The sequence below is a fragment of the Prionailurus viverrinus genome, chromosome B2 (genome assembly GCF_022837055.1).
Source record: "Prionailurus viverrinus isolate Anna chromosome B2, UM_Priviv_1.0, whole genome shotgun sequence".
NCBI classification, from domain to species: Eukaryota; Metazoa; Chordata; class Mammalia; order Carnivora; family Felidae; genus Prionailurus; species Prionailurus viverrinus.
Window position 1 is genome coordinate 109449787 of NC_062565.1, and position 26544 is coordinate 109476330.

Genomic DNA, 26544 nt, shown 5'->3' on the forward strand with positions numbered 1-26544 from the left:
TGCTTAGACTCTACATGTCACTATCACATTCGTCCCTAAGGAAGAATCAATTTTTGTTGTTTCTCTCTCTCTCTCTCTCTCTCTTTCTCTTTTTTTCCCCCTTAGGAAGTGATTTTCCCACGGAAAAGGCTTTTTCCCAAAGAAAAGGACTATCTTTCCACAAACATCAATCCACCCTTCTTCTGAAGATTCATCTTTTGTGGGATTTTACATCCCCCATCTAGAAATGGTCACTTAACACATTATAGCATTCTTTTTCAGAGAACTATGAGATAATGAAATCTTATCAAGCCTGTTTTTCTACTTTATTCTGTCAGCTTTTAAATTTTTTTCCAAAGGAAATAGATGTGTGTGATTCTTATTAGAGACATCACAGTGTAAGCCAATTACAGTGTCATAATACATAATACAGTGTCACACACTAGGTTGTTTCAAACCAGTGAGCTACTTTTGTTTCATCTATTTGCTTAAGATTTGGCTAAAAAATAATAAAAAATTAAAAATAAACAGTGAGGTCATAGGATAGTAATGCAAATTCCCTAAAAGCCTCAATGTACAAATCAAAGAAGCGTGTTGAGAACTGAATGTCAGTAAAATTTCAGGATACCAAGCCCTGTTAAAAAGTCATTGTTAGCTACTGAATCCATATCAAAATCAGGTGTTTAATTCAAGGGGGACTCCTGGAGTTTTATTTAAAAGAAGAAAAAGAAAAATCTATGATTGACTACAATTTAAAAGAAATCATATAGGACATGTTTAAGATTTTTCGTCTCTTCTAAAAGCTCATAAAGCAACTGATGAGTAATATATTTAGCAATTTTTGGAAACCTTCAGGGTATAAAATGCCAGATATAACCAGGAATCTTATTTTCAGGGAGAATATATATTTCTTACAAGATTTCATTAAAATTAGGAGAGCAAGGGTGAATTGTATTAGAGGAAGACTGTGAATTTGAAAGCAGGCATTGTCATCTGGTTTGGAGTCAGCATCTCAATTCATCTGATTTGTACTAGTCTTCTCAGATGCAGAAAAATTGTGAGGTTAGCTAAGGCTATGTCATGCAGCTACTCTGCTTTATTCAGAAGGCTGGCCCAGGGAAGCTGAGAGCGCTTCAGGTCCTCTTGGCAAAGTTGATCCACTGGTTTCATATCACATTATTATTGCCTTTCAAAGCTGAATGATTGATTTGCAAGTGGATTTAAGAAAATTAAGACAAAACAGAATAATTTCTCATTATGCTTTATTCATATCTGAAGAAACATTAAACATCATACTTATTTTCACTGATGGCAAGAACTATTCACTGACTTTCAGAAGTAAAACTATGTCCATTTCCATTTTATAATATAGTTTCTAGTCAGATAAGTTTTTACGTTTAAAAATATTCTGATATGATTTTAACATTGACAAATATACTTAAAATGAAAAATATTCTATGTAAATCAGAAACCAAAATAATCATGTTGGACTTTGAAAGAGTCTTTCATTTTAAATGTAGATTCTCTATTATCCTTATTCATAAATGAAGACTGACAGGCAGTATTTCTTCTCAGGAACAACTGACAAGTGTGATACTTGTTTTTCCTTTTCCATTTTAAAGGAGATATAGGAAGAACTTTTTTTATTATTTTCCCTTTTGTTACATAACACTTTAAACTGCTTTAAACTACCCTATTCAACATAGCTTAAAAGTAAAAGATACAGCAAATCAGTTACTCATGTTTTTTATTATACCCAACAATTACTTTGAGTTCTTCATACCTTCACAGTTTTCCTCTAGCTTGATTATTCAGATTTCATGTAAATATTGTCTGGATCTATATGGTATCTAACTTTACTTTCTTTTCCCCCAAATCAAATTAATGTTAAAAATCAGGCGGTTTCTATTACATATGCCTTCCCCACTTCACTGATACTATTTCCTGGGTAACATAAATGAAGACCAACCATTGACCAGCAGAACATGAGAGATCTCACAGCCCTCATGGTCTCTAACCCAAAAAGTGAGAAGCTTCCAAAAAATTTTATGTTTCCAAATTACAATAAGGAACCAGATTTTCTCCCACCAAATACATCTTTCCCCAGTCTCAACATCACCCCATAAACATCCATATCCATTGGCAAACAGAAAAAAAAAAGCAAAGGAGACAATATCAGGTGAAAAGGAAATGATTCATCAGTTTGTACTCCATTCTTTCCTTACATGGGAGGGAGGAAGCAAGCCCAGAAAAGAAAGGATGTAATCTTATCATATTCCTTTGTAAGCATGCTAATGATAGGCTTCCAGGCAAATATACTAGTAGTATTTCCTAGAAAGCCTTTATGGATATAATACTTCTAGTCGAATGTATCTGCTCTTTCTAGGATTACCTATGGAGAAATACAAATGAATAACAATCAAAAAAATAAAGAAGTAAAAACCCTGGAATCTATTAATCAGGAGAAATAACCTGTAAGAATTATAATTATATATAAGATAGACATGTATCATGAGTGAAATAGTCCCCTTTGTGTATGTAATTTAGACAAATACATTACTTTGGGAGGCATCTTGGACTATACAACAAAAAGGGACCCAAGGAATGACATCAGCTGTGTCAGACTTCTCCATGCTTCATATTCCTTGAGATTACTCATATCCTTGCAGTTATTAGTAAAGTTGATACAAAGTAAAATCTCTGACTCTAGTGAGTTTGATTTCAAATCAGATTCGATGTGTCATCTCAGCAAGAGAAACAACTCATGGATGTGCCATTTGGTCCTGAGAGGTCTTCTGATCCTATACAATCCATGTGAGTTGCTGATGCTCGATCCTCAACATTCATCTATAAACCTTGAGAATTCTGGACTTAGCAGACATTTTGGCACCCTATTTCAAAACTTAAAATTCTCAATTTCTGGATTACATAGTATAGCCTGGAAAACATATATCCTTGTGTTTTACACCAAGCCTATTTTTGTTGATGATTCTGGTTAAGCCAAGGTCTTCAATTATGTTTGTTTTACAGATATTCTAGTTCATTTAGAACAAAGCAGATAATGGCCATTCAAAACCTTTTTGCCTTTAACAGCACTTTCCACTGAAAGAACAAAGTTTTCTGCCCGTATTATTTCTAAATTTTATTTTAATATTAGATTTCTGTGCAATTAAAAACATTTTAATGATAATTTTACTTCAGATTATAAACTTGGTAAATCAGTATTCGTCCTTTGGAATGTTAGTAGTATATAGATTCATGAAAATTTAGATACTCAACTACTCATAAAGCATCTGTTTTATTACAACCATGTGGCAGATGTGGTACTATGCTAAAATCTATAGGGGCACCTGGGTGGCTCAGTTGGTTGAGAGTCTGACTTCAGCTTAGGCCATGATCTTACAGTTCATGAGTTTGAGCCCCGTGGGGGGCTCACTGGTGTCAGCGTAGAGCCTGCTTGGAATCCTCTATCCCCCCCTCTCTCTCTGCCCCTCCCCTGTTCTCTCTCTCTCAAAAATAAACATTAAAAAATAATAATAAAAAAATAAAATCCATAGCAAATATAAAACACAATCATGATTCTTAAAACAGTAATTAATATGTAGAGAGAGTAAATCAGGTAACCAGGTAATTAAAGTAAAATGTGACTAATATTAAAGTATTGAGAGCTATGGGAACACAGAGAAGTGATCAGCTGGAAGGAGAAGTGGATAAGATTCCTCTGAATAAGTGACTCTTGGTCTAAGTCTTGAAGACTGAGTCAGGTTATCATGTGCAGGAGGACAGAAAGGGCATTTCACTGAAAAGAAAGTGCAGGCATGCAAGCAAAGCATGAATGATGGTAACTTCAGAAAAAGAAGAGACTGGAGTGACTGTAAGGCAAAGGATGTACTGGAGTAAAACCAGCCTCAAGTAGGATGCCTTTTTAGACGCTATGGCAGTAGCTCTGGCTTGAGATTTTGATGAGTTCAATTAAGATATGGACAGAGAATTCTTTTTAAAAAGAAGAAAAACAAGGAGAGATTCAAAACTGTACTGAGTATAGCATGAGTGAAAGATAAAGGAATAAAGAAGGATTTGTAGGAGTAGCAGGCCTCTAGGCCTTTGGGTTAAAGGGCTTGGGTGATGAGATTCATTTGCATAACAAAGAAAAGCAGGTACCTGACAGGCAGGCACAGACCCACTCAATTGTATGCCTGAGTCCTTGACCATGCATGCTATTCCCTCTCTGGGATACACAAGTTACGCTTCTCAAGTAACTTCCACAGAGCTTTTAGACACTGAATAAATATTACATTCCAAATATTTCACAGGGAATAAGCACTATTTATAGATCTTCCTCTATTATATATTTTCCTCACATGCCATCATCATTACTTCTTTTTTTCTTCCTCCATTTAAACTGTAAGGCCCTCCAGGGCCACAGTCATACTCATTTCTTTAAACTCAGCATTTATCACAAAATAAGCATATAACCATTACTGTTTGCTGTTTTTACTATTTGTTATGCTTTTTCTAAATTAATGTTAATAGTACCAAAATTGACTAGCTTCAAATTATATTTTGTGTCAGTAGAAAATCCTGCATACATCTTAAGCATCAGCTATGCAGAGAGAGTAAATCAGGTAACCAGGTAATTAGAGTAAATGTGGCTTGGTTATTCACCTTTGCCTGTAAATATCTCCAAGTTTTCTTGCGCACTTGTAAGCATACCATTAGTATACATGTGTGTTTGTACATTGAATAGCCAGGATGAAAAACTATACTACTGCTACTACTACCAATAATAATTTCTTTGATATTTCTCCAAGCATCCAAAACATTTGAAAACACTAGTTGTTGTTGTTGTTGTTGTTGTTGGCAAATGATATCTAAATTTTTATGATTCTAGGCAGCCATTGAATCAGAAACCAATGTATTTGTCACTTTCTATCTTCTAGCTGGTTGCTTGTGCTCCATTATTCCAACAATGTAGAGTGTTAATGCAATTGACAGGTAGTACTTATAAAATAAATTCTTCTCTCTTCTTCTTTTTTCAACATTTATTTATTTTTGAGAGAGACGGAGAGTGAGCAGGGGAAGGGCAGAGAGAGGGAGACACAGAATCCCAAGCAAGATCCAGGCTCTGATCTGGCATTATAGAGCCCAAAGTGGGGCTCAAACTCGTGAACCACGAGATCATGACCTGAGCAGAAGTCAAACGCTTAACTGACTGAGCCACCCAGGTGCCCTCTTCTCTTTTTGATGGATCCTGGTTTCAAGAGCTAAACTACAAACCTTTTTGATCTAAACAGTTTAAATTATCTTCCTCAAAAAATGTATGTCCGTTTAGTTGATTATCTTTCTAGGAACATGTTTTTTTTTTCTTACTAGTTTGTTTCTTTTAACTACTTTCTAGATTTTCCAGTGAAGTATAAAACCCCATAGTGTGTGACAACTTTGTAATTTCCACTGGGTTCAATTCCAATTAATTCAAATTTTGAGGTCAGTTCTAAGGGCTGCATGAAATGTCTATGTTAGAACGAACTAATAAATGAAACAAAACAGCTCACAGCATCACAAGCCTGGAGAATTATGAAAGGGGCACTTTTCCTGAAATGCTTATAAAAACACATATGAGCTCTAATGACCATGTTTTGACTAATTTTCAAAATAAATGGATATCCAGGCTAAAATATTTTCCTACTACTGCCTGCTCAGAAAAGATTTCTGTGTTTTGAAATAATATAACAACACTCATTGCTGCTCCTTCTTGTTGCTTTATTTTTCTAGAAAAATAAAGTGTTTAGACATTCTGCCAAAAGGATTTCCTCAGAAAAGAAGTCAGTGGATATTGTGTGCCAGAGTCTTAGTATAAGTCTTTCATTCAATACCCTCCTTTTTAGTGCATTTTCGATCTGAAAAAGAATACCCTAAATTTCAACATGTGATATGCACCCCTACTGGAGAATTTTCTTTTAAAAATCACTCAAAACTTCAAAATTATAAATTACTACAAAGTGGTTTATCAACATTGTTTTTAAGCAACCAAGGGTTTCAGGGCAGAAAAATGCTGAAAATTTCCATTATGAGACCTGGTACAGCTTCTAGTTGTTTTCCATCATAAAGCAGGATACTCAGGTTGCTTAGAAAATTTTAATATGGTGAGATTTCCTGAGGAACTTACAGAAAATTATAATTAACCTCAAAGCAAATGCACATATCCCAAGGCAGTTCTATATCATGATTGTATTCCCAATTTAGGCCTTTCTGATCAGAGTACTAGCCTGGATGTTCTGGGTACCTCTGAAGGCCAATGCCCATCAAGGATGTCACTGTGATAGTATCAGGCTTCCTTCCTTAATAGGTGGTTGAAGGATATTCTCAGAATTGAAAGTCATATTCCTGAAAAGCCTCTAGTTTTCCCCTAACAGTGCCAGCCAGTTAGCATTAACTTACTGTTAGATGAACTGGTAAGTGGACAGCCAATTTTATTTGACTTACTTATTTAGAAACTAAGCAGGAAAACATTTCCTATAATGTATTAGAAACCGTGTGAAGCATTTTACATATTTAATCCTCCCAAGAATCCTAAAAGAAAGTTATCATTTCCAATTTTTATATGATGAAATTCTTAATCATAGAAGATAATATCATCCTAAGTATGATAGTTGGTTTCTTTGCATATTGTTAATTTCCTACTTTTGTATTTTTTCAATACTCTAAACAGAGAGTTTCCAAAGAATTGCTATCTGTTCATGTCACTCATCTATTTACAATCATTTATTGGTTTTCGTGAAAGGATGAAAATCAAACTCTTAACAGAGTCCTGAGGCTCTTTGTTCCATCTCTCCAGTCTCTCCAAGCAACACATTCCTTTCTTCTCTCTGGTGTTCCAGATAAAGGCTTCTGCTCCCAATTGTCCCAATATGCTGGCTCCTTTCTACCCTAGGGAGCATATGCTGTCCTTTTCACTCAGATGATCTTTCCAAACTTCTCCACTCCCAATTCAACAAGCTAAATTTATTCATTTTTTTTTAATTCTCAGAATAAATTATACTTCTTCAAGGCAATTAAAAAATATAATTTCTGTAAGACTTTTGAAATATATATTTTGGTACTATAAGGACACATAGTAAATCTTGTTATATATTGTATAACAAGATACCCTTAATATATGCCTTAAAATCATCTTCTATTTAGTTTCCAGAGTAGGTATTTCCATTTCAATCAACTAATTTTGCTTAATCATATACTTTTCATATCCCCTATAACTGCACGGTCTGAGGATGTGAGTCATGTTTGCTTCATTTCCTGCTATAGTCCTATGACCTTGAACAGAGTTTGCCACATAGTAGGTGTTAAGTGAATAGTTGAATGAATGAGTGAATAAATAACTATTCTGCAGAATTAGTTTCCTTATTTCCCTTTAAAATATCTTATGTGAATTTACCCTGATATAATGTTTCCAAAGATTTTTTTTTTCAGTTTTCTTCCATATCTTTTTTTTTTTTTTAATTTTTTTTTTCAATGTTTATTTTTGGGACAGAGAGAGACAGAGCATGAACGGGGGAGGGGCAGAGAGAGAGGGAGACACAGAATCGGAAACAGGCTCCAGGCCCTGAGCCATCAGCCCAGAGCCCGACGCGGGGCTCGAACTCGGACCGCGAGATCGTGACCTGGCTGAAGTCGGACGCCCAACCGACTGCGCCACCCAGGCGCCCCTCTTCCATATCTTAAGAGAACTTAGCTGCCTTTCTGTGAAATATGGGAATTCACAAGGTTGTAACATGTTAAAAAGTAAAATAAAAAACTTGTTTTCATTCTTGAGGCCTCAGATTGCATTTGCATCTATATATCTTATTATTGATTACATAATTTACCTACATTCAACAAAACATCACTTTGTTTCTTGACAGTCTCATTTAATGTACATTTGTTGGTTCTGATAAATATGTACTTTGGAGAATTATAAAGGAAATTTGAAGTTGAGTAAAAAGAAATCCATCTGCCAAAAACATGGCCTGACATTCATTCCACTACTAAGATTTCATTGAATGTAAATAAAAATAAAATACATGTATTTGGGTTTCTGTATATAATAACAGCACGTTCTAATTTTACAACTTCTATTTTTGTGTGTGTGACCCCTTAGCAGCATTAAACACTGTTGGCAAGTCCTTTCTTTCTTTTTTTTCTTCTTTTTTATGTTTATTTATTTTTGAGAGAGGGAGAGAGACAGAACGTGAGTGGGGGAGGGCAGAGAGAGAGGAAAATACAGAATCTGAAGTAGGCTCTGGGCTCTGAGCTGTCTGTACAGAGCCTGACACAGGGCTTGAACTCATGAACCATGAGACCATAACCTGAGCTGAAGTCAGATGCTTAACTGACTGGGCTACCCAGGCACCCCAGACAAGTCCTTTTTACTTCCTTGGTGTATGTGACACCAAGCTGTTCTTCCTAATTATCCTCCTTTGTCTCTTATTCTTCCCCATCACTTCCTTTTCTGGCTTCTTTTCAACTATTTGTTCCTTAAACAAGCATATATTGAAAGGTTACTATGTATCTAGTGCTTAGCTACATCCTTGAAATACAAAGGGAAAGACAAATATAGTCCTTATCCTCATAAATCTTACTCTTTTCATCTCACTAAACCCTGATGGAGGATAGAAACACAATTTTTTGCTAATTTCTATACATCAATAATATAAAATCTGTATCTAGTCTAGACTGTTCTCCTAAGCTTAAGGTTCACATAATCACCTGTATAATGGGTATAACCACTTAGATGTTTGTTTCACAGCCATCTCGGGCAGTATGTGCAAATTGAAATTGTCATTCTCCTCCTAAAATGTATTCATACTGTTTACTAGCTGGATAATGGTACCCATCTCACAATCTCCCAAAAAGGAACATGGGACTCATTCTGACTTTCCCTCTCCTTTATTCTTGAAATGCAATTGTCCTTAAGTTCTATCTGGTTAACCTTTTCCCTATATCGTTTCTCACTGCCACTGTCCAAATTTAAACTCTCATCATATGTCTTCTGATTATATTTGCTTCATAACTGGTCTTTCATTTCTTTTGATATCTAGTCCATTTTTCACACTGCCACTAAAGTGATATTTCCACAATCCGAATACAACCCATACTTAAAATCCAAAGATAGTTTTTCATTCGCTACACTTTGTAGCATCACATGTGTCCTGATTTGATCAAAGTTTGCCTCTCCAGATTCCCATTTCTTATCTTGCACCTATGATGCTACTATATTATAAAGTTCTCTCAATGAGACATGCTATTTTAGATTTTTATACATTTATAATGCTTTCCTTATGCCAGAAATATTCTACCCAACTTTTCCCCCAGTCATATTTAACCACCAGAATTCAAATTAGACACTTTTTCTATGAAGCCTCCCCTGACTTCTCCAGAAAACGCTCTGCCACCATCAAGTTTTACGAATATAAAACCTACTATTTTCTACCACAATTATAAATTTACATATTTGCCTCCTCTAACTGTAAACTCCTTTGGAACTTCAGGACCTAGCACCATGAACCATGGCATAAAATGTGTCTTTAACAAATGTTTGTGGGATGAGTAAATTAATGACCATAAGTAAAGTAATAATAGACTAGAGTTTTCTGGCAAAAGCCCATGGAATAAAAAGTGAACTAGGAAAACAAGATGGGTGTCACTAAACCATATTTATGATAATTGAAACTTAATACTTTATGAATTATTATGAACTAGAAGAGAAGTTGAAAAAAAAGTTTGCATTTTTGGTCGGGGGAGGGGGGGCAGGGTAAGAAGTCATCCTTGGGCATTAGCAGATATTAAATTTTGGTGTTCTGTTTCTGAAAAATACCACCTACTTCGTGTTCTAGTCTCTGAATGGTTACCTCTATTTTCCCCAGGACAACCTTAGCTTAGCCATTTTATGAAGACTTACTACTTTCTTGACTACACTTCCTTATTGTTCATCTATAAATTCCTTAACCCCAACCTGTAACTTGAGTCTGATTCCTGGATATTGCCTTACTTGACTTTACATATCAGAGGATGTCACTGTTTGGCTACCCAAAATCCATCTTTCTCTCTTCTTTCTTTAAAAGAAAATATGGGGGAACTGATGGAAAGTTTTTCTCACTGGTAAAACTAGATAACCAGGAAAATTTTTTCCTGGATTTGTCTATATAATAGACAATTGTTTCTATCTGAACAAATTTTTCAAGATTCAGTTTTCTGGAACACAAATCATTTTCTATTACTGTTAATCACATTACAGTCTTTTTAACAAAGATGATGACAAGTTTTTAAGAATGCTTAACTCTTAACTATAAATTAATTGTGTGTTAGTTTTCTTTTCTACAAGTTACACCTAGAGCATTTCTGTTTTTGCAATTGATGTTATTTGCATATAGAAAAAATCATATCTCGTAAGTGCTTAATGATTTCCTATAAAAAAGCGATTTTATCTCATTTGGGGAAAAGGAAAACAGTCATGCTAAACAGATTTTGATTTGAAATTTACTTCTCTCGGACAATTAAAGATAATCTCTTTCTGGTACATGTGACAGGAATTGAAAAATGCTGAGGTTCCCAATATTATTTAAATTTTGTAGCCCTAAAGGACACATAGATCAATGGAACCAAACAGAAAACACAAAAATAAACCCTCAATTATATGGTCAATTAATCTTTGACAAAGCAGGAAAGAATATCCAATGGAAAAAAGATGCAACAAATGGTGTTGGGAAAACTGGTCAGCAAAACTGGTATGCAAAAGAATGAAACTGGAAGTCTTTCTTACACAATATACAAAAACAAACAACAAACAAACAAAAACTCAAACTAGATTAAACACCTAAATGTGAGACCGGAAAGCATAAAAATCTTAGAAGAGAACACAGGTAGTAATATCTCTAACATCAACAAAACTAAAAGGTAACCTATGGAATAGGAGAAGATATTTGCAAATGACTTATCTGATAAAGGGTTAGTATCCAATATAAAGAATTCTACAACTCAACATTCAAAAAACAAATAATCAAGTTAAAAAATGGGCAGAAGACATGAACAGACCTTCTCCAAAGAAGACATAGACATGGCCAACAGATCCATGAAAAGATGCTCAACATCACTCATCATCACAGAAATGCAAATCAAAACTACAATGAGATATCACTTCATACCTGTCAGAGTGGCTAAAATCAACAACACAAGAAAGAAGAGTTGGAGAGAATGTGGAGAAAAAAGAACCTTCTTATACTGTTGGTGGGAATGCAAACTGGTGCAGCCACTGTGGAAAATAGGATAGTTCCTCAAAAAGCTAAAAATAGAACTACCCTACAATCCAATAATTGTAGTACTGGATATTTACCAAAAAAATACTAACACAATAATTCAAAGGGATACATGCACCCCTATATTTATAGCAGCATTATTGACAATAGCCAAATTATGGAAGCAGCCTAAGTGCCCATCAACAGATGAATGGATAAAGAAGAGGTGGTATATATTTATAATGGAATATTATTCAGCCATAAAACGGAATAAAATCCTGCCATTTGCAACAACATAGATGGGACTAAAGATTCTAATGCTAAATAAAGTAAGTCAATCAGAGAAAGACAAATACCATATGATTTCACTCATAGGTGGAAATTAAGAAACAATACAAACAAGCAAAAGGAAAAAAGAGAGAGAAAGACAAAGAAACATACTCTTAACTCTTCACCCACAGGGGAAAAGGGTGGGGACATGAGTTAAATAGGTTATGGGGATTAAAGAAGGCACTTGTGTTGAGCACTGGGTGATGTATAGAATTGCTGAATAATTTTCTTGTATATCTGAAAAAATATAACACTCTATATTACCTACACTAGAATTAAAATTTAAAAATTAAATAATAAATAAATTAATTAATTAATTTTGTATCCCTATGTAATAAAGTGATTTGATCCAAAAATAATTAGGCCCACACTTCTTTAAAAGATATTAAGGGAAAATAAGAAGTAAGCCTTAACTTCTGATGAAGCAGGTTGGGGAGATGGACCAGAGGGAAGCTAATCTTGCCTAATGGACAAGAATGAAAGAATGCTATAGGAGGACTCTGATATGAAGCAGAATTATTGCTACTGGTTAATACCACTTGTCATGTTTGGGTGACTCTGCAGGCTTAAACCCTCCCCTTTGTAGCCAGTCTCTTTTGCAGCCAGTCCAATTCACATCTAGGAAAAGAGTTCCTGTTACCTGACAATATTCTGCCCTGGGAAATAGGATGGGCAGATTGCTAATGACACCTACTTGTTTATCTGGTATGCTAATAAATTTGATTTTTTTTTTCCTTTTTTAAAGCCTCAGTATAGAATGTGTTCTATCCATCTGGAACATATGGATGGGTTGGTAGCATTGAAACAGGCTGTTCTTAACATCTCAATTTAGAAGTCTTTGCAACAATAATAAATGGTAAGAATAGTAAAATCTATGATACTGCTTCAGACGCAGGATAATGGAAAAATAGGTGGAAAATCCCAGTATAATTTGTAAATGAAAGGATCCCCAGTAATTCCCATGACCTTTTCAGGCTTCTTAATATTGTTGATTTATTGGGGCGCCTGGGTGGCGCAGTCGGTTAAGCGTCCGACTTCAGCCAGGTCACGATCTTGCGGTCCGTGAGTTTGAGCCCCGCGTCGGGCTCTGGGCTGATGGCTTAGAGCCTGGAGCCTGTTTCCGATTCTGTGTCTCCCTCTCTCTCTCTGTCCCTCCCCCGTTCATGCTGTCTCTCTGTGTCCCAAAAATAAATAAAAAATGTTGAAAAAATATATATATTGTCGATTTATTTATTTATTTATTTATTTATTTATTTATTTATTTATTTTTTAGTGTTTATTTATTTTTGAGAGAGAGAGAGACAGAGCACGAGCAGAGGGAGGGGCAGACAGAGAGGGAGACACAGAATCTGAAGCAGGATCCAGGCTCTGAGCTGTCAGCACAGAGCCCAACATGGGGCTCAAACCAATAGAACCATGAGATACTGACCTGAGCTGAAGTCAGACACTTAACGGACTGAGCCACCCAGGGAACCCTCAATTTTATTCTGATTAATCAAGTAATTTATTTTTGAGCATCTACCTTTCTATAGGGAAAATTTAGTTCAGTATTAAAAGAAAGTATAAAATCTAAGATAGAAAAATATACCAAATAATAAACAAATTAAGATTTATTATAAAAATTAAACTGAGTTACCAATGAAACTTGCTGTTAATGGAACTCTACAAATTTAAGATTTAGTAATTCAGGTAAGTATATTATAGATTAGATCAAGACACAGTTATTACAACATATAAAACTAAGTTTCCTTATATAAATCCATACTAAATATACTTTCAAATCATTCTAATAGAAATTTATTGCATTAAAAAATTACAAAAGAGAGTTACTATGAAATCAGAAAAGATCTAAGTTCAGTATAAATCTGAAGAATTTTTGCAACTTTAAATTGCCTGAGTGTATTACCGAAACACTTGAAATCATTGTAATTCTGCTCTCATTTCTCTAGATCCCCTAAGAGCTGTCAGGTGCATCCTTGGAAACATCATTGCTTTTGTTTTCATCAGTTCACATATTCCTGACACTTCCCCAATGCTTGTCAAGATAATTAATATTTGAAGTGGAAGAAATAGGTATACTGCATTTTAATATAAACTTTTTGAGAAAAACATGGTTAAAGAAATGGTCTATTAAAAGTGAACTTTCTGTCTTTGACCTTTTGTTGCATTGCAAAAACATTTCTGATCTGCTTAAAGAATTATGGACAGTGTTATCATCTCAAAGTTAATGAAGGGCTTATTTTCAAGACAATATCTTGCCAAACTTTTGAAAAAGTCTGGATATTAATCAGTTTAGGGTCCACTTCACAGTCAATGAGAATAAATATAACAAATCCATTCTATAGAATAAGGGTGAAAGCTAATGAGAACTTGAAGTGCCTATCACTTTAAATATATAATTTTTGCTTGTTTATCAGTAGACATATTTAAGGCAATTGCATATTCTTGCCAGCACCAAGTACATTACTGACCTATATACTGGGTGACCATGGAGTCAAAATATCTTGATAAATTACCAGATCTAATTCTTTCTACAATCCACTACAAAATATGATAGTGATTCACTTTCCCAGGGTATGACAACCACCTGACATCATGCATAATGCTGAGTGCATTAGCATTACATTATCTTCCACATAACACACCTGGAGTTTTTAGCTTCAATTGCCTCTACTTTTATTCTATGGTTAGAAACCTTTGTCCTTTTCTGGAAAGTCTCTGGAGTTACTTAAATCAACACAAAGTCACATAAAATGGGCAAATGAGATACTATTCCAGGAACCAGTTATCCATAGTACTAATGAAATCACAAATATTTTGGGGAAAAAATATAGTTTCCCTCCCAATATATTACATTTTTAAAAAATTTACTCTATTACAAATGAAAAGTTAATAATAGAAAAGTTTGCAAATACCACACAGGTTTTAGAAAGAAAGCATTTCATAATACTTTCTTTTCTTGGGACACCTGGGTGGCTTAGACAGTTAAGCATCTGACTTAGGCTCAGGTCATGATCTCACAGTTTGCGAGTTCGAAACTTGTGTTGGGCTCTGTGCTGACAGCCCAAGCCTTGAGCCTGCTTTGGATTCTGTGACTCCCTCTCTCTCTGCCCTTTCCAGTTCATCCTGTACCTCTCTCTCGCCCTCTCCCTCTCTCTCTCTCTCTCTCTCTCTCTCTCCTCTCTCTCATTTCTCTCTCTCTCTCTCTCCCCCTCTCCCAAAAATAAATAAATATATTTTTTTTAAATGTACTTTTCTCTATTGGAAGACCCAATGATGTAAGGGCAAAAATTTGATGCCTTTAAAAGGCTCCTAATTTTATGTAATCTATAAGACTTTTGCTTTAGAATTTCAGATAACCAAAAAGAACATATTTTTTTTAAACTTTTGTTTCCAAAATCCCTGAAAATAATTCATCATAATTAAAATAATTATTTTTTTAAATAAGTAATTATTAGAGTAAAAAAATTATGTATGTGAAAGTGTCTAAAGGAATGTTTGGCACTGAGTAGATACTTAGGAAAATCAACATCCTCTTCCTTATCCTTCTCTTACCAAAAGAATGAATAAAATTCTGCAATACACAACCATAGGGACTTTTCAAAGATGCTAAAAATCTCTTATTCGAACAGTAGATTTTATAACCTGGAATCTAATCTTATCTCTAATCTTTAAATGCTTAATTGATATTACAAATGCCAATTCCATCAAAGCAGACATTAGTTTTGTATGCTTTCAGGAAAGTTTAAGGTAAATCAATGTAGAGTTCAATTAGTTTTACTTTTGAGGTATATAATTTTATACTGCTGTACAACATCCCAAATAATAAACTTTCCTCTAATTGCCTGTTGATGCCTAAAAATCTTTTAACAGAAAACAAACCTTTTATTCCACAATTATAGATTAGGCTTAAGTATACAAATGTAATTTGAAAAGAGTAGTAATCTAACTTCCACAAAATTAAAAAGACTCTTTCAAGAGCCTCTGTGGTAGACAGTTTTGACACAGGTAGGAGAAGACAAGATCAAAGAGTGCTATGGTGTAAGGAAAGAAAGAAGGTAAGGAGCTGAAGAAGAAATGAATTAATCTAAGGCAAACTTTGTCTTTTACCAACAAAAGCCTCCTCTTCTGCCTTTCCATTTTCCTGTCTCTTTCTTTCCTTCTGTCTTAGATCTCAAACACTTGTTTTCTTGTGAAGGTGACAACTGTGTGCATTATTTTCAGGATTGTGAAGGTCAAGAGGCACCAAGCTAGACATTACTCAATGCATTCCTTTTAGGTGTTCTAGATAAAAGGGTTGGTCTGGAGGGGTGGGAGGTAAGGGGGCAGGATTTAAAAGACTGAAAGAAAAACAATCATTGCAATTTTCCTTACAGTTTTCTCTTAGCCCTGGAATTACAGAAAGTGATCCCTTCCTGCTTTTTTAAAAGAAGCCTTGCTACTATTGTTAACATGTCTACATCTTAATGCATAGAAGTCATGAAAAACTGAATTAATGGATATTTTCTAGGGCTCTACTACAAATTATTCAAACTTAAAAGCCAATTTCTTTTTATCATTCTCATTCACTGCCTTCCCCAGTTAAAATAAGACCAAAAAAATGAATTATTCCTGTGACTTACAAGATATGGTCACTATATTTCCTCTCAGAATTCTCTTGTCCTTCTAGCCTTCTTACAGTTTACTGAAGGTCAGGCTATGTGAATATTTGCTTCTATTGATTAGAATTGAATAACCAGTAGGTGGTAAAGTTGAGTAAAGTTCAGAAAATTGCACGGCAGACACAACAAGACAGAGATGCAAGGTACAATGGATTTGCGGAACAGCATGAGCCTGTGTAATTTAGCATGACCTTTCTGGTTTTCTACGCGGGAGTGTACTATTCATTCGCAATTAGGGGAATTTAGCATGAACTGTGTGAGGTTTATTGAGTCTGAAGTTTTATATTGAATTTCTTGGCCTGATTGCATAGCAACTACAAAGTTTGCTATCAAGAGATACTTGGATATTTGCTCATAATAAAAAATTTATCTAGATCCTAATCTCTTTTCTTCTCCTTTACTTTTCTGTTCTTTTCCCCACTTCCAACATTACTACCATGTAAAGAGCTCACTTAAGAAATAATCCCCTAAAGATTAAAACTCCTTCAAGGACATCTTAATATTTAATATTTACAATGAAAGAGTTCTTCCTTTTTGGTGCAAGAAAAGATCATAGCTAAAAATAAGTAAATATTAAAGGCCTAAAGAAAGTGCAATGCATACACATTCAGATTTCTTTTTCTTTTCTAGGAAGGTGGATTATGAACCTTGTTAATTTATGCTTACAGGATAAATTATTTATTGTGGATCAAAATTTACTTTATCAACTATAAATAAAAGTTGACTGCTTTTTAGGATTCTCCTCTGTGGCTGAATTTTGTGTATGCCCAGGTAGTAACTGCAATTATTTTTTAAAATACATTTTTTTATTTTGAAAATAAATGAGGATTCCCTAAAGAACATTATTTCATTCCTTCCCCAGAAGTGAAAGAATAGAAAGGAATAAATCAGTAAGTAAGTCATCTGATTGCATTTATCATAAATGTCTCCCCTTTCTACTGTGCAACTGGAAAAACTACAAGGCAGTAGTGCTGAACCATTCAGAAAAATGTTATGCTTATTAATGTGTTTAAGACGCTTTGAAAGAGGAAAATAATTTTTCCTTTTATTGGTGCTTTGAAGTTGAACCCAAGAGTAATACATTTGTGATACAAATCACATTAAAAATGAAAATTGATATACTGAATCAATCAAATTAAAGTGTCCAAAGACATAATTTACTGACAATGTGAAGGTAACATATACTAAAGAATTATATAGTACTCTCCACCATGAAATTAAATGAAAATTTGGATTATAGATCAGGATTCCATTGGTGCTAACCAATGTTTACATAAATAGTTGAAAATTTTCTGGTTTTGTATCTAGCATTAACGAAAAGAGTAACAGCATCTATCTTTTTGGAATTCCAGTGTTTGTTTTGTTTTAATTCAACCTTGCCATTAAAAAATTAGAAACTAATTAGAATGTTGGAGACAGGAAAAGTATAGAATTTTTTCCCTATCAGAAACAAAAATTGTTCTTTTCTAGTGTTCAAATTGTTAGTATTGTTATCTTGACTGGTCACTCTTCCATTTCATATGTTAAAATTAAAATGAACCAAAAAAAATTGATTTAGGAAACTCCAGAAATAATTTCATGGATTCCAGCAACTGTCTCTAAGGTTATACTATTTTTTTTTTTTACTAATTCAAGTAAATCAAAACAATTGTTTGTTTGTTTAAGTTTGTTTATTTTGAGAGAGAGCAAGAATGTGTGAGCAGACGAGGGGCATAGAGAGAGGGGGAGAGAGAATCCCAAGGAGGCTCTGCACTGTGAGGATAAGTCAAATTAAGAATTTGTTCTACTTTAATGTTTTTGGATTGATTTGGCTAGCCATGTTGATCAAATAATTGAACTTATTTGCTAAAAAAAAAAAAGTGAACAACACAGAATCTCAAGCAGCTATAAGCTAATATAGCCAAGGATTTTTTTAAATGGGAGTCTGATGTGGAAATGTTAATTCCTCATTTGCCTACCCCCAGACAGCCCTTCCAGTTACACTGTCACAGAGAAACATTGTTTCTTCAGCACTTGAAATAAGTAGTGATGATATTAACAGTTGAGTAGTAGAAAGGACACTGGACTTGGAATCCTAAGGACCACACTTAAGTTTCACCATTAAACAGCTCAATGCTATTAAATAAATGACAACATTTCTTGATCACATTTTCTCTGTCAGTTCTAAAATAAAGCTTCCGCTAATGATTATAGAGACTCCTGCAGCTCAAATTCTTGTGGCTTGTTTCAACCATACTTATATACCTAATCCATCTTCTGTCATTTGTAAGATCACTGGCCAAGCAATATTAGGAATGAAAATAAAACTGAAAGAAACTTAATTTTCATTGGAAAAATCAAACTAGAGTTTCTATTTTATTAACTTACTGTATAATCAAGGCAGAGAAAGTGACAGAGACAGAGGAAATAGAGGCAGCACATAAAAATTTAGTTTTTTATATTTCTTTCCCACAATTTTTAGAAATTAAATATCTTCAAGGTCTAGCCTGTAAAGATGCTAAAGAGAAAACCAACATGTAAAAATATTTTTGTTATTGGATCAAAACTTAGGAAATAATTTATAAAATTATTAGATATAAAATATTCATATATAATTGAACTTTTATTACAGATGATGGATCAAATATGGTACACTTTAGTATTTTATCCTAATTTTTCTAAAAACATTAAACTAAAATATAGACAATTATAACTTCCTTTATTAGGTACAATGTGTTCTTCATTATGTATTCCTTCTAAAGAACTGGCTTTTGAGTAGTATTTGCTTATGAGGTTTGGGGACTGAAGAACTCCATTAATCTTAGGTCCTATCATGAGCTGAAGAGGAGCTCTCCTATGTCATCATTTCAAAGTGACTTCTTATTGCTAACACTAGTTGTTCCATTACAGTTAGAATTAAAGACTAGGGACGCTTGTTTGAAGGAAGCTTAATGTGGTTTTCACATCCAAAGACTGCTAATTTGCCACTGCAAATATATGACTAAGTACAGCAGTTATTCATCATCTTGATGCTACAGCAAAATGAGCATTTGTGACCATGCTATTAAAAAGAACGGAGGGCATTGTTTAATATCTTTTTCTTTTCCCAGACTTCAAGATACATTAAGATACTAAAGAGACACAGTCATGCAGCCTTAGAATATTCAGCGATTTATAAAAAAAACAAACAACATTTCAAGGCAGTATAGTGGGAGATAATAAACAATCTATTCATTAAGTCAGTCATTCACATGAAAGGAAATTAAAGTTGTTTATATGTAAATAAATAAGCACACAGACATTGAATCTAAATTGGAAGAGTATTAAACAACTATATAAATGTTTAATTTCTCTATTTCATGGAGTAGCATAAACTTTTATCCTCTTAAAAAGCTTATAGTGGTTAATATACAAAAGATGGAAGCAAAGATTCTAGGAGACTGTACCTTTTGTTATTGTTTTTCAGACAATCTGATCTTTTAAAGAGAAAATTGTCAACTGGATGCCAGATACTTATGTTGTTTGTGTTGTTGATGCTAAAAAAATTAATTAGGCTGAAATGGGGAAAGCAACTAACCTTTACTGAGCATGTAGTGTGAGCCTGGCCCAATGCTAAGTGTTCTAAATTCATTCCATTTAATTTAAGTTCATCAAAAGACCATGAGGAAGGATTTGCTCTTGAAAAAGAAGACAGAGAATTACCTGTAATTTGTATAAAAGCTCCGTGCAGTTAGGCAATAGATAATGCAGAACTCAGAAGTACAACACTGGAGAATACCAAAGTAAAATTATAAAAGAAAAGGGAAGGCTCCCTCCTAGGACTTGAAGAAATGCTCACTTATACCACAGGTCCATTATTCTAATGGGGAGGGTTTGGGAAAAAAATACCAGAACCACATTAAATATGAATTGTAGCCAGTCTACATAGTTCTCCTTCCACAGCATGGGTCTAGCCACTTAATTATTCTTTAGATGTAATGAATTTTTCAGGTCTTTTTAAAAATAGCCATTTAAACCAATTGTCAGACCCAACTGACAACTATAGTCATCATACTTAGGCCCAGCTTAAATATCCCAGGTAGGCACTTCCTTTCATCCATGCTGCCTTAATAAAAAATTATTCCGTCCTGGTACTAGCAATTTTGTTTGATCCTAGTGAAGAGATAATCATAGAAACAATCTCTTTATTTTAAGAGAATAAGGGTGGGGTGAAGGCTATCTGGGGAGGAAATTAATTATTTAAACATATTAACAATTCAATTTACTGACAACTAGTTTATGTATTTATTGGTTCATCCATAAGTAAATATGGATGGAATACTACTCTATGTCAAGCACTCTGCTAACTTCTAGGTTGCAACTGTGTACAAACTAAGCATGTTCATTTGAAGCTTAGAGTCTAGTAACAGAAGTAGACATTGAAAAACCAACCTCATAAAACCTTAATCTACAATTGTGGGAAGTGCTAAAAGGAAAAGGAAAAGGCCTATGAAAAGGGAGTAGTTAGGAGGAGTGACATGGCCTGCATCAGAAATGAACTAATTTGATGCCATAGAATATTTTTTAAAGAATGTCTGAATTTTGTATCTCATAAGCATATGTTCTGCTTTGTAAATATTCTGTTGGAGAAACCCACTCAATTTAGCAATTCTTTTTTATCTCATACTGGTCTTTCATCATACCAGAATTTCATGGTTTATCTTTTTATTTTTTTTTTCCCAACACCTAACAGCTTGACTGAAGGCTTCACAAGCATTTTATAGGGCAAGATTATGATATAAATTATTCATTCTATAAATGCCTTTCTAAGGAATGTCGCCAATACCAGAGCAACAATATGTGTTTCAGAAATTATTTTCTGGCCCAGTAAAAATAAGTCTCTACCAGGTCATTACAAGCCACATCATTCATAACTCATCTACATGAAGGATGTGTCAGTATTTCCTTGCTGTGTGCTGAGCTTATGTTTCTATTTAGGTAATAATCTTAATAATAATCATAATGATAAAGTATCCCATAATTTCATACTTATTTGAAAGCTCTTATGATTATATGCCTTTAACCAAAGAAACATTCATGATATAACACTTATTGAGGCTTTAAGTGCACATAAGAATCTTCTAAATCAATACAGTTTGATACTCAAGCTTAAAGATCTTGTCTTTCACACCAGCAAATTGCCAATAATTCAAGTGTGTGAGTGTGTGTGTGTCTAATAGGAAAATTCTCTACAATCACATTTAGTGTAATGATTTATATGCTTGATTTCATTACTTACATCTTATTTCATTTATTCTAATTAGCTATTTTCAGCATTTTTTTCTCTTCTAACAACAACTCTAAATGTAGCATTATTGTATCTACTGTCAAATGGGAGAATTCTGATTTTGATGGAAATACTTTGGGTTTTTAATCTTTGAGTATGATTTCCCTTTTTCATGTTAAGGAAGTATATTTTTAGAAAACAATATTTATATCAAGATTTGATGTTAAATCCTATCAAATATTTGGTACTATGTTAAAGTAATTACATTTAATCTTTCTTTGATCTATTGATAAAATGACTGCTGTGTGTCTAATATTGACCATTTGCCTAACCCCGAAAATCTTGGTTGTGGCTTGATACACAATTAATATGTACCACCTTTTCAACTGCATTATTTTATTAGTATTTTTACATCTATAATCACAAGAGAAATTGGTCTTTGGTTAGCTTTTTGTGCTTTCTCAGGTTTAGGTTTCAAACAAGCAGCTTCTGCGACATCGTCACATAAATTCTGCTGGCTGACTTAGTCTTGGACAGGGTTTGCCAAGCAGAATGCAAAGCTATATTCAACACCCTTCCCAATTCACTTCCTCGGCCAGTTGCTCCTGGGCAATGGACACATGAACAACCCTACGTGGCAACCCAAACATCAAGGACACATTAGCTTCCTTAAAAGTTTGACAACTTCTCTACTGCTATCTATGTTCCGAAAGAACTTATATAGCATTAGATCCACCTGTTACTTGAGGTTTAAATAAAAGGTGATTGTATAACCATTTGTATCCAATACTTTTAATCAAATAATGCTTCTATTACCTTTTATATTTCTTCTATTACTCATATTTTTTAATTAACTTTTTCTGTTGAAATACAACTGACATATAACATTATACTACTTTCAGCTGTACATGATTTGATATTTGTCCATATGCAAAATGATAACCACAGTAAGTCTAATTACCATCCATCACCATACAAAGTTACAAAAAAATTTTTTCTTGTGATGAAAACTTTTTAAGATTTACTATTTTAGCAATGTTCAAATTTACAATACAGTATTATTGACTATAATCACCGTGCTGTATATTACATCCCTATCACTTATTTTATAACTGAAATTCAGAACCTCTTGGCTCCCTGCACCCATTTCACCCACCCCTTAACTCCCGTCCCTTTGGCAAACACCAATCTGTTCTCTGTAGCTATGATTTTGCTTTGTTTTGTTTTTTAGATTCCACATGTAAATGAAATCATATGGTGCTATCTTTGATATATTTCATTTAGCCTAATATCCTCAAGGTCCATCGATATTGTCACAAATGGCAACGTTTCTTTTTTTTAATGGCTCAGTATTCATATATATATATATATATATGAATATATACACATACGTATTTTTTTCACATCTTCTTTATCCATTCATCCATCAGTGGACATTTTGGTTGTTTCTAACATGTTGGCTATTGTGAACGATACTGCAAAGAACACAGGGATACATGTATCTTTTCAAATTAGTGTTTTTATTTCTTTGGATAAATTCCCAGAAATTGAATCGCTGGATCATATGGTAGTTCTATTAATTTTTCTGAGAAACCTCCATATTGTTTTGCATACTGACTACATCAATATACATTGTCACTGACAGTACAAGTGTTCCTGGTCTCTGCATCCTCATCACCCTTGTCTTTTTGATAACAGCCCTTCAAACCAGGATGAGGTGACATCTCATTGTGGTTTTGATTTGATTTTCCCTGATGATTAGTGATGTTGAGCATCTTTTCATGTGCTTGGTGGCCACCTATATGTCTTCTTTAGAAAATGTCTATTCAAGTCCTCTGTTCATTTTTTAATAGATTGCTTTGTTGTTTTACTATTGAGTTGTATGAGTTGTTTATATATTTTAGATATTAAACCCTTATGGGATATATCATTTGCAAATATTTTCTTCCATTTCAGAGGTTGCCTTTTCATTTTGTTGATGGTTTCCCTTGCTGGGGAGAAGGTTTTGAGTTTGATGTAGTCTAATTTGTTTATATTTTCTTTTATTACCATTGCTTTTGTAGTCAGATCCAAAAAACCACTGACAAGAGTGATGTCAAGAAACTTACTATTTTTTCTTCTGAAAATTATGGTTTCAGGTCTTAGAGTCAAGTCTTTAATCCATTTTGAATTAATTTTTGTGAATATTTTAAGGCAGTGGTCTAGTTTCATTCCTTTTTATGTGTTGTCCAGTTTTTCCAGCACCTTTTATTGAAGAGACTGCCCTTTCTCATTGTATATTCTTGCCTCCTCTGTTGTACATTAATTGACCACATATGTGTGGGTTTAATGTGGACTCTCTGTTCCACTGATCTATGTGTCTGTTTTCATCCCAATACCATAGTGTTCTGATTACTATGTAATACACTTTGAAATCAGGGAGTATGATGCCTCCAGCTTTTTTTTTTTTTCAGGACTGCTTGGCTATTCAGGGTCTTTGTAGTTACATACAAATTTTAGGATTCTTTATTTTATTTGTGAAAAATATCATTGGAATTCTATTAGATATTGAATTGAATCTGTAGATTGCTTTGGACAATATGGATATTTAAAGAATATTATTTTTCCAATACACAAACACAGAATATCTTTCCATTTATTTGTGTCTATTTTAATTACCCTTCATCAATGTCTTATAATTTTCAGTGTATAAATCCTTCACCTCCTTGGTTACATTTATCTGTAGGTATTTTATTCTTTTTGATGAAATTGTAAATGGGACTGTTTTCTTAATTTATCTAACAATTCATGGTTAGTATGTAGAAACACAACCAAATTTTGTATATTGATTTGTACCCTGCAACTTTACTGTATTTGCTTATTAGTTCTAACAGTTTTTCGATGAAGTGTTTTGGGGTTTGTATATATAAACTCATGTCCACAAACAGTGATGGTTTTACTTTGTCCTTTCCAGTTCATATGCCTTTTCTTTCTTTTTCTTGCCTAACTGCTCTGGCTAGGACTACCAATACTATGTAGAATAAAAGTAGAAAGAGTAGGCATATCTGTCTTATTTCTGTTGTTACAGGGAAACTGTTTAGCTTTTCACTACTGTGTATGATGTTAGCTATGGGCTTGTCATACATGGCTTTTATCATATTGGAGTATATTTTCTCTACACTCACTTTGTTTAGTTTTTAACATAAATAGATGCTGAATTTTGTCAAATACTTTTTCTGCATCTACTGAGATGATCGTATGCTTTTATGCCTTCACTTTGTTAATGTGGTGTATTGCACTGACTGATTTGTGAATCTTGAACCATCCTTGCATCTCTGGAATAAATCCCACCTGATCACGTATGATCCTTTTAATGTACTGTTGAATTAAGTTTGCTAATATTTTCTTAAGGATTTTTGTATCTATGTTTATCAGGAATATTGGTTTCTAATTCTCTTTTTTTGTGCTGTCTTTTTCTGTTTTGGTATCAGGGTAATGTTGGCCCCAGGAAATGAGTTTATAAGCATTTCCTCATTTTTAATTTTTTGGAAGAGTTTGAAGAGGTCACATATTAAATCTTCTTTGAATGTTTGACAGAATTCACCAGTCAAGCCATCTGGTCTGGGACTTCTATTTGTTGGGAGGTTTTTGATTAGTAATTAAATTCTCTTATTAGTAATTGGTCTATTCAGCTTTTCTACCTCTTCATGATTCAGTTTTTGAAGTTTGTAGGTTTCTAGGAATTTATCCATTTCTTTTAATTTGTCCAATTTGTTGGCATATAATTGGACATAAATTTCTTATGAAACATTTTTTTCTCCTCTTTAACTTCTGATTTTATTTGAGTCCTCTCTCTTTTTTTCTCAGCCAATTAAAGGTTTGTTAATGTCATTTACTTTTCAAAGAACCAGCTCTTAGTTTCACTGATTTTTTTTTTCTATTGCCATTTTAGTATCCATTTTATTTACTTCCACTCTGATCTTTACTATTTCCTTCCTTCTACTGATTTTGGGCTTCTATTACAGACTTTGTTTTAAAGTCTATTTATCTGATATAAATATAAATTCCTTTCTGGGAGGTACTGGTGAGCTGTTAAAAGACCAAGGGAGCATATAAAGATGGCTTCCCTGACCTATGTTCCCTGGAAGCACCTCCAGAGCCTGTAGATGTATGCCAAATCTGAAGCCCATCTCTCAGCCTGAAGTTTCAGGACAATTAAATAGGCTTTTTTCACGGGAAGACTGGGACTCCATTTCAATCTGCTGTCTATGCAGTGCCCTGGGGGTGATAGTCTGCCAAGAACTCTCTCTCCAATTGTTCCAGTCCTATGCGGCGCAGAATACAAACCCTATGACCACCCAATCAGGCAATCTAGCCAGTGTAGACTGTGTGCATCCACTGGCTTTAGTGAAACACAGAGAGAGCACAGGGCCAGGGCATGCCCACCAGCTTTAGGAAGGCAGCAGGAGATTGCAAGGCTGGGACATCCAGCTGTCTTAGCAAGGCATAAGAAGACTGTAAGGCAGGGCATTCCCACTAGCTTCAGTGGACAGCAAGACAGTGCAGAGCTGGGGTGCACCACCTGCCAACTTTAGCTTTAGCAAGGCAGTGTAAGACTGCAGGGTCAGGGAATGCCTGCCAGTTTTAATGAGGCTATGAGAGAGCACAGGATATGCCTACAAACTTTATCCAGCCAGTGTGAAAATACAGGGCTAGGGTGCATCTGCTACCCTTAATAAGACAGTGAGAGACTTCAGGCCAGGAGCATGCCTGCTTTTCAAGGCAGTGTGAGAGCACAGGGCCAGGTCATACCTGCCAGACTTATCGAGGCAGTAGGAGAGCACAGGGCTGTGTTGTGCCTGGCAGCTCTATCAAGGCAGTAAGAGAGCACAGGCTGGGGTTCATGCACCAGTTCTAGCAAGGCAGCGGGAGAACACAGGGCTTGGGCATTGGTGCTGGTTTTAGTGAGGGGGCTGGAGAGTGAAGGGGTGGGCATACCCATGAGCTTTAGCAGGGCCGTGGGAGAGTGCTGTGGCTGTACATGCCTAGTGGTGCCAGCAAGGTAGAAGGAGAGCACAAAAAA

General features: G+C 34.4%; 1 long non-coding RNA gene across 1 annotated transcript in view; it reads left to right on the forward strand.

Moving 5' to 3' along the window:
- Positions 1-13650, forward strand: part of LOC125166123 (uncharacterized) — a 56442-nt gene extending 42792 nt beyond the window's left edge. The window contains exon 3 of the long non-coding RNA XR_007152352.1: positions 13526-13650. This is a non-coding gene — a long non-coding RNA (uncharacterized LOC125166123). The remainder of the gene's footprint in view (positions 1-13525) is intronic.
- The last annotated feature ends 12894 nt before the right edge of the window (positions 13651-26544 follow it).